Source organism: Protobothrops mucrosquamatus, unplaced genomic scaffold (assembly GCF_001527695.2).
Source record: "Protobothrops mucrosquamatus isolate PMUCROS unplaced genomic scaffold, P.Mucros_1.0 scaffold5094, whole genome shotgun sequence".
In the NCBI taxonomy this organism is placed as follows: Eukaryota; Metazoa; Chordata; class Lepidosauria; order Squamata; family Viperidae; genus Protobothrops; species Protobothrops mucrosquamatus.
In genome coordinates this window covers 34,366-41,113 of record NW_015390969.1, presented here as the reverse complement: position 1 = coordinate 41,113, position 6,748 = coordinate 34,366, and positions in this window count along the sequence as shown.

The window sequence follows — 6,748 nt, the reverse complement described above, 5'->3', positions numbered from 1 at the left end:
CGGCTGCATTTGTCTCCTGAAGATGTCCTATTTATTATTTATATATTATTTATATTATTTATATTTCCTGCCTGAGCAGGGGGTTGGACTAGATGACCTTCAAGGTCCCTTCCAACTTTACTATTATTATTATTATTATTATTATTATTATTATTATTATTATTATTATTATTATTATTATTATTATTATTATTATTATATCAGCATGACATTGCCTTCATCTGAGACCAGCAATTGTGGAAGCACTTTGAAATAAATCCTGCCTTATAAAATATCTATAACAGCTCACTGCATACTACACTGCACTTGAGACTGAACTTTTTCAGATGCTTGTTATTTGTAATGAAAACACTACTCTCTTTAATGCTAAGTAGTTCAACGGAATACGCAGAAATGCTTCAAAGCATACTCCACACAGACTTTCAAAGAGCGTCAAATTATAATTTTATGAGGTTAACATGCTATATTAGCAACATACACTTGAGTCCCAAATTTTAAAACAAGTTTTCTTGTTTGTGTGATAGCAGCATAATATTTCACTGAGTTCTAATATTTCTTATTATGTAATATAAACAGCTGAATCATTCATCTTCCTCTCAAGACAAATGACTAATATTAAGTCTCTGAATAAGTGGTTTATGATCCGCTAACATAAAAAATTCTACAGTCCATACATATATAGTATCATATTTTATGCTTAGTGTAGAGATATCCCATGTCCAGAGAAGAAAGTGAATGAATGGCATACACAACAGGCTTCATTGATCTGTCTTGTAGTGTCAGTAGCAAGATGCTATCAGATCTACAGGCCTGGCATGAGACGCTACAAAAGTTGGTGGGTTTAGATTATAATAAATCAGAGAAATTTCTTAGTTAATGCGTCTTTCAGTTGACATGCAAAGTAACTACAGAATACTGACAAGTGGTTCTTTTTAGTCAGCTGGTGGTGCTTCTGAATTATTTACATAATTAGAATTAACTCTAAGCATAGGTAGCTGGGGGGGAAAGCAACAAATTCAGATTTTCAGGAGTTGGGCAATGCAAAATAGCTTCCCCCCTTCTTGGAATTGTATCTATATTTAGTTTAAATCCTCTTTTATGGTTTCTTTCATAAGATGTAAGTATCGCAGAACTATTCAATAGTTGCTGCATAAGCTGCATGTATCAGAAAGTGCCTTGAAGGCCCTGCAGTCTAGAGTGAGAGTGTTGAAAACTCTCACAGGCATTTTATGAGAGCCAGTTTGGTGCAGTAATTAAGGCATTAGAATAGAAACAGGGAGACAATAAGTTTTAGTCTTGCCTTAGGCACAAAGCCAGCTGGGTAACCTTGGGCCGGCCATTTTTTCTCAGCCCTAGGAAGAAAACAATGACAAGCCACTGCTGAAAAACCTTGCCAAGAAAACTGCAGGGATAGGAAATGGACATGATTGAATGGAAGAAAAAGAAGGGACACATTTTAGAGTTCAAAAAGAATTTTAGAGAACCATTGTGTATTACCAATGGTATTGTGACAAAACTGCTCAGTGGCATCTAATTCAGCAAGAATCTGTGTATCTCAACTAGGATGCAATGTAGTATACGAGGGCAATTTGGAAATAAACCTCTGTTTGGTTATCAGTGACAGACACTCGCAGATACAGAACTTTTATTATACACATTAGAAAACAACAACATTACATTACTTTTTGACATAATCACCATTCAAATTGAGGCACTTGTCATAATGTCTTACAAGGTCTGAAATTCCTTAGTAGTCACTCGGCGTTAAATCTGGGCTATAGGGAGGGTGATCAAAAACATCCCAATGGAACTGCTTCAAAAGTTCTTGGGTGCATCTAGCAGTGGGTAGGCAAGCATTATCATGAACCAACACCACACTGAAAGTCAGCATGCCCTGACACTTGTTAGGGATGACTCATCTGAGTTTTCGTAATGTTTCACAGTAGGCTTCTGAATTGATGGTCAAACCACACACCATGAACTTCACTAGCAGTACTCCTTTGGCATCTTCACATTTGGAGGGATTTTCTATGGCACTACTTCCAGTGAGGTGTTGGTTCATGATAATGCTCGCCCGCATACCGCTAGACACACCCAAGAACTTTTGAAGCAGTTCCGTTGGGATGTTTTTGATCACCCCCCCTCCCATAGCCCAGATTTGGCACTGAGCGATTACTACTAAATAATTTCAAACCTTGTAAGACGTTATGACAAGTGCCTCAATTTGAATGGCGATGTCAAAAAGTAATGTAATGTTGTAGTTTTCTAATATGCATAATAAAAGTTCTGTATCTGCAAGTGTCTGTCATTGATAACCAAACGGAGGTATATTTCCAAATTGCCCTCGTATATCATTCTTACATAATGCTCCTGTATAATTTTGTTTATTGCTATATCAATACAATGATAGATTTCATTACTATCTTTTTTGGTTCAATCAGCATGCTGGACAACAAATCTGTACCTTTAATTACTTCTTTAATAAAACTATTCTTCAACATTTTATCTAATTCAGCATTCACAGCTTATAGCATGACCTACAATACACATTTTAGATTCTGTGCAAAGGCACAATCTGCTGTGATTGCCTGAGGAAAATCTGATTGGCTAATTTACTCTGAGAAAAAAAAATAGTGCATTTCCTAGTTTCAAGTTATGATAGCTAAAGAATATGTGAAAAATCATGCCAAATGTAAGTATGTTAACAGTTTCTTCATCAAACCATATATTGTATCTTTAAGGCATGTGATCTGTGTTTCAAGGAAATACAATTTATGCATTGTCATAATTTCATTGTATTTTTAGCCCAATGTTCCCGTCTGGGGCACAAAAGTTTCAAATTCCTTTTTGCAGATAAATTCACAAACATTATTGTGAATATATAAACATTTCTTACCTTTTAAAAAAGATATGATCTTTCATCACTAGCAAAATATAAATATTGTAATAGTTAGATGCATACACTTTATTATTACTCATTGTCATTTTTTTATCTATAGCTATTATTCTGTACATTTCCAACACTAAAACCTGTAGCTAGTTCTAACTCTACCATGGTTTTACTACTGATGTTTCTCCATCAGTCTGCTTTCATCTAGATCAGAGTTCATGCAGTTCCCCAAAATGCAATCACAACAAGGATTTGTAACACACTTTCTCTTATCATAATTATATATATATATATTTAAAAGAATGTCTTGTGACATATCACAGCTGCATAGAATGGCATGAACTGTAGTACTAATCATATATTTGGAAACATTTTTATTCTATCATCTCAGAATTTCAAACACAGCATATCTTTCAATGTCTTTTTGGCAAATCAGTACTGCTACTAAACTGAATGTTATTTTATATACCCTGCTGTGTTTATGTTTCTAAGCTATTCAGTTACCAGTTGTAGCAAATTGTAGATGATATATTTTAAATATTCCTTCATTGCCAAAATTGTGTAAATTTGTATTAGAATGTTAATGAATAATTCTGAAACTATCAAATCATATGGGCAGATAAACTAGGATTTTCATCTAGTAATAGGTTTTGGCTGATAACCATCACCAATAATACAATATGTGACCTTCAGATGGTCCTCTATCAAGGTCATCCTGTGCAATATAAATTATGTAGCTAAATAAAGATCAAGGCCAACTCAAAGTCATGATCAGACACTGATTCCCAAATAAGTATTCAAGGCACATACCAAGTTTGTGGGAACATATGTTTTTCAGTTATTTTAGTCAGATATTATTAGGAAGATATTTTAAGAATAAACTTTAATATTCAAAAAAGATTTTGGAAACTCAACTCTAGCACACTGGTTAGCACTTTTTACCTGCCTTAATTAATAGGATGACTTCTCTGTGGGCTCGTTCCACTTTCCTAATGACAAAAGCCATTAACCTGGAGCTCATGTGCAATAACATTACACATAAAAAGAGGGTGAGGCTTGGCTTGTGATGCTTTTGTCACTCTAATGCCCCTTGTTGGTGTCATTATAACATGGATAATTGTACCCAATTCTTGTAGCTACTTTCAAGTGCTATCCTTTATGCTCTTGAAATAAACCTTTTTCTCTTCAAGCAACGTGTCTGGATTTCATTCTGATTTGTTCTTGTGCAACCTCAGCTCAGATTGGGACCTCAAATGCTTTTAACACTGCTTTAGTTTCATAATCTTGTTTCTTGTACAAGGAAATCTGCATATTATCATTCTTTACATTATTTACCTGCTCTCTAATGTAATGATAATGTTACTAATCACAGATAATAAGAACAGAATATAAGCTTAAGAAATAACATTAATCTGTGTGTAGTCATAATTTATCTACCTGCAAACGTATGGGAATAGAAGACCTATAAAGATAGGGTTACTTACTGTACTTTGGCTGCCAGAATCCAAACTATGAGTAGATGCCTGCAGGACCTAATCCAACTGGTCTTCAATATTTTGTGGCTCAGATAAGGTAGCCCCCATGAATAAGAATTATCTTTTTACAGAAATTTCTCAATACCTTCCTGCTTTTAAAAAGGGTGGATATTCTGTACTCTGGTGTTTAAGAGGAGGGGTCCCCAACCCCTGCTCTGTGGACCAGCACCAGTCTTTGACATGCCAGCAACTGGTCCATGCAAACAAGCGAAGCTCCATCCACAGGATGCAGGCAGCACGTGAAACCATGTCCCCTCTGGCCCCCAGAAAAACCTCTCTCCACTGAACTGGTCCCTGGTGCCCAAAAGATTGAGGGCCGCTTTTTAGAGCGCTTAGCCAACAAAAAAGTAGCTTTGTAGAGAAATTGAATCTGCCAAATCTTAATTATGAGGTACCTAGCTTTTGTGAAGATGAAAATCAGCTACTTCATTCTACATGAAACTGGGGAAGCTACTACTCCAAATATTGCTGAACTATAATTCCCAGAGATATTGGGACCTGAAAGAGTGTAAAATTCCCCACCCCTATCCTATCTTTAACATGATCAGGGGAATAACTGTGGGAAATAAATATTGGAAATTTAACTTTGTGAATCATGTTTCAGTTATTTATTTCTGGAAAAATAACAATGTACGCCTAGTGAGGTGATACAGAAATAGCAGATTACTTAAATGAACAATTCTAGAGGCAAATGCAAAATGTTTCTTTCTGATGCAGGAGCTGATTACACTGCAGAATTAATTGGTTTGTCTTTACAAGACAATTGAAAGCCTGTCACCGGAAGGGGCATAGGCCTTGTGGGAGGACAGCACCCCCCCCCCAGAGAAAGAAATATTTTAGGAATATTAAAAGGCAGAATATTATATTTCCCCAAAAGATCTTAAAGGCAGAAAAGCAAGTTTTTCTTAACAGCCCCAAGCAGAAACTAGGCAGAGGCCAGGTCTGTAGAAATGCAGATTTGATAATCCTATTCAGAAAGGTTGGAGCCAAGAAGGTAGGAGTTGATGAGATTAGAAAGACAAAGACCCCTAAAATCTACATACCCCCACCCAAACTCTAAAGACATGACCTTTAGGACATAATAGTGTTGAAGGAAAAGTCTTCATCATGGTTCAGTCCAAGCCGGGAATAAACAACATGGCGACTGCTTTAGAAATAAGGTTGCAGTTTATTGAACAGGAGAGCCAGACAGAAAGATGACTGTGGAAGAAATGAGAGGGAGCACATGTAGGGAGTGGGTTTTATACCCTCTGGGGCTCTTGAATTTGTTTCCTGTTCCTGTTTGAGGCTTTGTATTTCCTGTGTAATGTACTTTGACCTGAGTCTGAGTGTGTCCCTTTGGCATCTGTGGGTTAATCCTATTATGTCCTGTCTTAAGAGTTTGGATGGGGTATGCAGGTTTTAGGTGTCTTTGTCTTCTTAATCTTCTAGCTGGAGGCCTTTAACTTTCCTGAATGGATTATTAATCTGCATTTCTACAGAGCTGGTTTCTGCTTGGGGGAGGGAGACTTGGGGCTATTAAGAAAAACTGGGAATATAGAGTGATAAGTATTTTCAAGCTTCCTTCAGCCCCAAGAGATTTTTTTTCCCTAAAGCATGTCATCACAAGGACTGATTTGATAAGTGGTAGGTAGGTAGGTAGGTAGGTAGGTAGGTAGATGGATAGATAGATAGATAGACATTAATAAAGACATGACAATGTTATTTCCACTTCAACCATTGCTGATGTTTATATTCTGGCAGTTTTAAGTTCCTTTGAGGAAATATATTAAAAGTTCCTTTTAAGTTCCTTTGAGGAAATATATTTTTCTGCCCTTTTAATATTTCCTTCTCTGGTGGCGGCGGGGGGGTCTGATTTTCCACAATAGGATTAACCCACCACCACCACAATACCAAAAGGACATGCTCAAAAGCTCAGGTCAAAGTTCATGCCACAGGAACAGAAAACAGCCTCAAACACAAAAGCTCAAGAAGGTATAAAAACCCACCATTCCCAGCTACATGTGGTCAGCTTTCTCAGAAGATATTCTATTTGGCTCTGATCTTCAATAAACTATAAACTTTCTAAAGCAGTCTCCATTTTGTTTATTCCCTGCTTGGACTGGACCCTGCTGCAGATTTTTCTTTCAACAGCCTAACCCTAAACATTTTTGTAGGTTTTACTTGAACAGGCTGGAATTTGGAGGACAAAATGTAGGAAAAAAAACTACTCAACCTCCTCACTAAACACTTACATACATAGCTATTCCTCTCTCTTCATTATAAAGAATAACACTGCTTATACACTTACATACATAGCTATTCCTATCTCTTCATTGTAAAG